Source organism: Bos grunniens, chromosome 5 (genome assembly GCF_055505025.1).
Source record: "Bos grunniens cultivar Pamir isolate PY7600 chromosome 5, Bosgru_T2T1.0, whole genome shotgun sequence".
Taxonomy (NCBI): Eukaryota; Metazoa; Chordata; class Mammalia; order Artiodactyla; family Bovidae; genus Bos; species Bos grunniens.
This window is the reverse complement of record NC_141169.1, coordinates 7,257,520-7,263,519: the sequence shown is the minus strand read 5'-3', so window position 1 is coordinate 7,263,519 and position 6,000 is coordinate 7,257,520. Positions and strand designations below refer to the sequence as shown.

General features: G+C 38.2%; 1 long non-coding RNA gene across 1 annotated transcript in view; it reads right to left on the bottom strand.

Moving 5' to 3' along the window:
* Positions 1–332: 332 nt before the first annotated feature.
* LOC147371286 (uncharacterized) overlaps positions 333–6,000 on the bottom strand; it is a 194,721-nt gene continuing 189,053 nt past the window's right edge. Inside the window, exon 4 of the long non-coding RNA XR_015163423.1 lies at positions 333–1,201. This is a non-coding gene — a long non-coding RNA (uncharacterized LOC147371286). The remainder of the gene's footprint in view (positions 1,202–6,000) is intronic.

The following is a 6,000-nucleotide window of genomic DNA, read 5'->3' as shown; positions in this document are numbered from 1 at the left end:
AAGGAAGCCCCTTTTAGAAAGACATGATTTGTGAAATGATGGAGAATAAAAGAAAAAGTCAGAACCAGAGCAGCTCATATAAACATGTAAAAATCATCATTAATTCTAAAAGATGATAATGCAGTGATGGGACAATTGCTTTTCTAGCTTTCTAGTGTCCTCTAGTTCTTCTAAAACTTTATATTTGGTTTATAATTTGACTCTAGAAACAATTATTACATTCCAAGTCAAGATATTATCTAAGACAATATGGAAATCCTTCACCATTAATCTCAAAGCCAGGTCTTAGATAGCAGGATAGTGGGAAAAAAGGAAAACAAAAATTTTACCAGTTAGTGTTCTACTTTTTTTACTTGACTTTATGGCCACAGAGGAAATAGAGGTAAATCAGAGGCTGGAGAGAACTACTATAAAATTCCAATTAATGTCATCAGATAATTTGGGAGCTATTACACTCACTGAAACAAGAACAGATGTCAATAAAAAGAGCAATCAGAGAAATTTCTGGAACAGAGCAGCTCTGCCAGTAATTTCAAAACCTTCCTGTCTGTAGCACCCAAATTAGAAGCTGTTTCCAGAAATATACTCCACCGGTGGTGCAGAACAGCCATGTTAAACTAAGATGAGATCTGACATTGATTTATTTGCTATCTATCTTTTTAATCAAGTTTATTGAAGCATAATTTACACGTGATAAACTACATTTATTTTAAGTACTCCGTTAAAAGTTTTGACAATTTATAACTACCACAATTTGTAACCACCACCATAATCCAGATATAGAACAGTTCCTCACCCAAAATTGTTGTGGTTCTTTATGGTCAACCCCATCTCACTCCCAGTCCTAGGGAAACACTTATTTGCTTTCTGTCGCAGTAGGTTACTTTTTTGGCTGCAACACGGGGCATATAGGATCTTAGTTCCCTGACCACGGATGGAGCCCAGGCCCCTGCACTGGAAGTGTGTTGTCTTAACCACTGAACCACCAGGGAATACATTTTACATTTTCTAGAATATCAAGTAAACAGAATCACACAGAATGTCCTCTTCTTTGGCTTCTTTCCTGCATAGAGCATTTCTGAGATTCTTCCATGCTGTGTTCCTTTCTCTCTATCACTGAGCGATATTTTGCTTCCGGCTGTCCTGCGGTTTGTGTATTCATTCACTTCTTGATGGACCTTGGAGTTATTTCCAGTAGCTGCTATTATGAAAAAAAGTTGCTTTGAGCTCATGATTAAGGCTTTGTGTTGACATATTTTCATTTATCTCAGGTAATGTTCACACGTGGAATTGCTGGATAATATAACTGCATAAACTACAACACTTTTCCATAGTATGTGTACCATTTTGTACTCCTTCCAGCAAGGTATGAGTTACAGATGCTCCACATCTTTGCCCACACTTGATATTATTAAACTTTTTCATTTTTTTAAGCATTCTAGGGGGTCACTAGTGGTGTATCACTGTTTCAGTCTGCATTATTATGCTAACTAATAATGCTGAGCATCTTTTTATGTGTTTATTGGCCCTTTCTATTTCTTTTTTTGCCAAGTATCTGTTCAAATATTTTGCTCATTTATTATTGGGTTGATTATTTTCCGATTTTTGCGTTGTGAGAATTCTTTATGTATTCTGGATGCCAAAAAAATTTCAGAAAAAAAGATGAAAGCACTTTTTCATATATATGTAAGGAGAATAATTGCTTTTAGTCTGTGGCACACCTCTCACTTTATTTTCCTCTCATTTTAAAAAACAAAAGGTTTTAATTTTGATGAAGTCTAATTTATCCTTTGTAAAGATTTTAAATTTGTTTTATCTAAAAAACTGTAGTCTACTCCAAAGGTACATAGATTGTCCCTTAGACTTTGCTCTAAAGTCTTACAGTTTTGGCTTTTGCATTTAGGTCTGTGATCTGTTTCAAGATGATCTTTGTGTTGAGTATGAAGTACATGCCAAGAGTCATTTTTTCCGGGTGGATATCCAATTATCTCAACATAGTTTGTTAAGAATATTACTTTTTGATTCACTGAATTACCTTGAAATCTTATCAAAAATCAATTAATGTGTACTTTTTTTTCTGGACTCACTATTCTATTCCATCGATCTGTATGTCTACACTTATGCTAAAATTCATTACCTTAACTCCTGTGACTTTCTGACACCTTGAAATTAGATAGCATAAGTTTTCTAACTTGATTCTTATTTTTCAAATTGTATTAAATATTCTTGATCTTCTGTATTTCCATATAAATTTGCCAAGATCTATGAAAGAAAGGCTATAAGAATTCTGACTGAGACTGTGTTAAATCAGTGGCTTTCCAGGTGGCTCAGTGGTAAAGAATCCACCTGCCAATGCAGAAAACACAGGAGGTAGGAGTTCAATCCCTGGGTCAGGAAGATTCTCTGGAGTAGAATATGGCAACCCACTCCAGTAAACATGCCTGGAAAATCCCATGGACAGAGGAGCCTGGCAGGCTGCAGTCAATGGGGTTGAGGTTGGACACAACTGAGCACAAGGGATATTATGCTAACTCAATAGAGCAAGTCAAGGAATTATGAAATTTTAATAGCATTGATGCCTTCAATCCATGAATCTAATATGTACATTTCTATTTATTTAGATCTGTTTTAACTTTCCTCAGCAATATATGGTAATGTTCTATATGCAGCTATTTGATATATTTTGCTAAATTTACTTTAAGGTATTTTATTTTTATGCTATAAAATAGTATGTGTTTTATTTTGATTTTCCAATTGTTTGTTGTTAGTATTAAAAGCTTCAATAAAGTTTTGCATATTGAACGTATGTTATCTGGCTAAATTCACTTACTAGTTCTAGCAGTTTTTTCACAGATTCTTTGGGGTTTTTTAATGTACTATCATATCTTCTACAAATAAAAAGCTTTACATCTTTCCTTCCAGTCTATATACCTGTTATTTGTTTTTCTTGCCTGTTGCAACAGCTATGATCTCCAGGAAAATGTTGAATAAAAGCAGTGAAAGCATGTACTCCTGCCTGTTCCTAATCTTATAGGAAAGATATCCAGTATTTCACTACTAAATATGATATTAGTTGCAGGTTCTTCAGACTCCCTTTATTAGAATGAAGAAGTGTTTTATTTCTAGTTTCCCAGGGATTTTTTTAGATCATTAATTGAAAGTGAAAGTCGCTCAGTCACGTCCGACTCTTTGTGACCCCGTGGACTGTAGCCAGCCAGGCTCCCCTGTCCGTGGGGATTCTCCAGGCAAGAATACTGGAGAGGGTTGCCATGCCCTCCTCCAGGGGATCTTCCCACCCCAAGGATCAAACCCAGGTCTCCCACATTGCAGGCAGATTCTTTACCATCCGAGCCACCAGGGAAGCCCAAGAATACTGGGAGTGGGTTGCCTATCCCTTCTCCAGGGGAACTTCCCGACCCAGGAATCAAACCAGAGTCTCCTGCATTGAAAGCAAACTGTTTATCGGCTGAGCTGCCAGAGAAGCCCCGGTACAACCAATACCACTATCTATTTCCAAAACTTTTTCATCAGCCCAAACAAATTCTGTAACAATTAAGCAATAAATCGCTCATTCTTCGCATTCCCCAACCCCTGGTAACATTAATCTACTTCTGTCTCTATGAATTTACCTATTCTTGATATTTCACACAAATGCACTCATATAATCCTTGTCCTTTTGTGTCTGGCTTATTTCACATAGTGTAAAAATGCCAAGATTCATTCAAGTTGTAACACATAGTGGAACTTCATTCCTTTTACGGTTGAATAATATTCCATTGTATGTATGTATCATAATTTGCTTATCTATCCACTTGTTGAAGAACATTTAGGTTGTTTCTGCCTTTTGTATATTCTAAATAACTATGCAGTAAAAATTCGTGTGCAAATATCTGCTCAAGTCTTGGCTTTCAACTATTTTTGGTATACATCTAGATGTGGAATTGTGATTTGCTTTCTAATTTGATTTTTTTCCTTCTGCTGGTTGAAGATTACGGATTCTCTGTCTACTCTTTACTAATTATCTTTAAAATAATATTTTGCATTCATAATAACTAACAAAGTATATAGTTACTATTTTAACCCCCGCCAAATAATTCAACAGGTTTAGAAACTTAACTGATAACCTCCCTCCTGGCTTACATAGATTTGTTATCCAGAATTAATTTGTCTTCTTTTTAACCCCATAAATTATGTATTTTCATCATTATAGTTACTATTACTGGTATGCTGATATGATACAAGTCAAATAAAGAGTACAAGTAGGGTATATGACTTAAAAAACAGAAAAAGAAATAAAATCTTGATTTAAAAAAATTATAAATGTATATAGATTTTTTAGCCACTAATAAAAAATAAAAATTAACAAAAAATATGAATAGATGCTGAGAAAACAAAACACCAGGACAGCAAATTTCTGCTCAAGTTAAAAATCTCTGATGTTAGGTTGATATTGCTACTATGTCTAACACTAGTTTGATCATATCTACAAACAGAATATATCATTTATCTTGAGAGTACTAATGGGTTCTGAACTATGTCATCTCAAGTACCCAGATTGTTACCTATGGCCTAGCAGGCCAGTAAGGTTCAATCATTAATTTGGTCAGCATACAACCATTCGGTATCTGGAATAGGACAGCACAGTTCCAGGCACTAGTAATATAGCACTGAATCCACAAAAGAAAATGAATGTCTCCAGATGTTAGTAAACATTTTTCCAAAGAAGACATACAAATGGCCAAAAACACATGAAAAGATGTTCAATATAACTAAACATTAGAGAAATGCAAATCAAAATCACAGTGAGATGCGACCTCACACACATTAGGATGGCTAATATAAAATTAAAAATAAAAAGAGGAATAACAAGTGTTGTCTAGGAGGTGGAAAAATGGACCCCTAGGCATTGCTGAGAATGTAAAATGGTGCACTGTGAAAAACAGTGTGGACGTTCCTCAAAAAGTGCAAAATAGGGCGGTCCTAAGATGGCGGAGGAATAGGACGGGGAGACCACTTTCTCCCCTACAAATTCATCAAAAGAATACTTAAATGCTGAGTAAATTCCACAAAACAACTTCTGAATGCCAGCAGAAGCCATCAGGCACCCAGAAAAGCAGCCCATTGTCTTCAAAAGGAGGTAAGAAAAAATATAAAAGAGAAAAAAAAAGAGACAAAAGAGGTACAGATGGAGCTCGGTCCTGGGAAGGGAGTCTTAAAAAGAGAGAAGTTTCCAAACACCAGGAAACGCTTTCACTGCCGAGTCTGTGGCGAGCCTTGGGACCACAGAGGGCAACATAACTGGGAGGAAAAATAATTAAAACCCACAGATTACGTGCCCAACAGTAACTCCCCCACCATAGAAGTAGCGCAGACACCGGCACATGCCACTAGAAAGTGGGGGCTGGGCAGGGAGGCGCGGGCTGCATTGCTTAGAGTAAGGACCAGGCCTGAATGCCCCGAGGGCAATCTGAGGGAACTAACAGGCTAGCAAACCAGACTGTGGGATAGCTACCACACGAAAAGCCCTAACCTAAGACACCGCCAGGCCTGCTCACAGAACAAAGGACTGAGCAGGGCTAGCCGGCTGCAGACCATCCCCCTCTGGTGACAGGCAGCCAGAGCCGGAAGGGGGCAATCGCAGCCCCAGAGAGACATTATCTACCAAACTGCAAGCAGGCTTCTTTGCTATCTAAGACTTCCTGGGGTTCTGGACAGTCAACATCCACCTGAGAAGGTGCGCCAGTTGTGCATCCAGAAAACTGAGCACAAAATGCAGGCCCAACCAAGTCTGTGCCTCTGAGGACTTCCTGAGTGCCTGAACCTGAGCGGCTCGGACCTGGGAGGTGCATGCAGCCCAGGGCCAGCCTCGAATGGTTCCCGGAGGAGCAACCTAGAGCCTGAGCAGTGTGGGCAGGGAGGGCACATGCGCCGTGAGTGGGGGCAGGCCCAGTGTGGCTGAGGCACTGCGAGCACATGCCAGTGTTATTTGTTTGCAGAGTC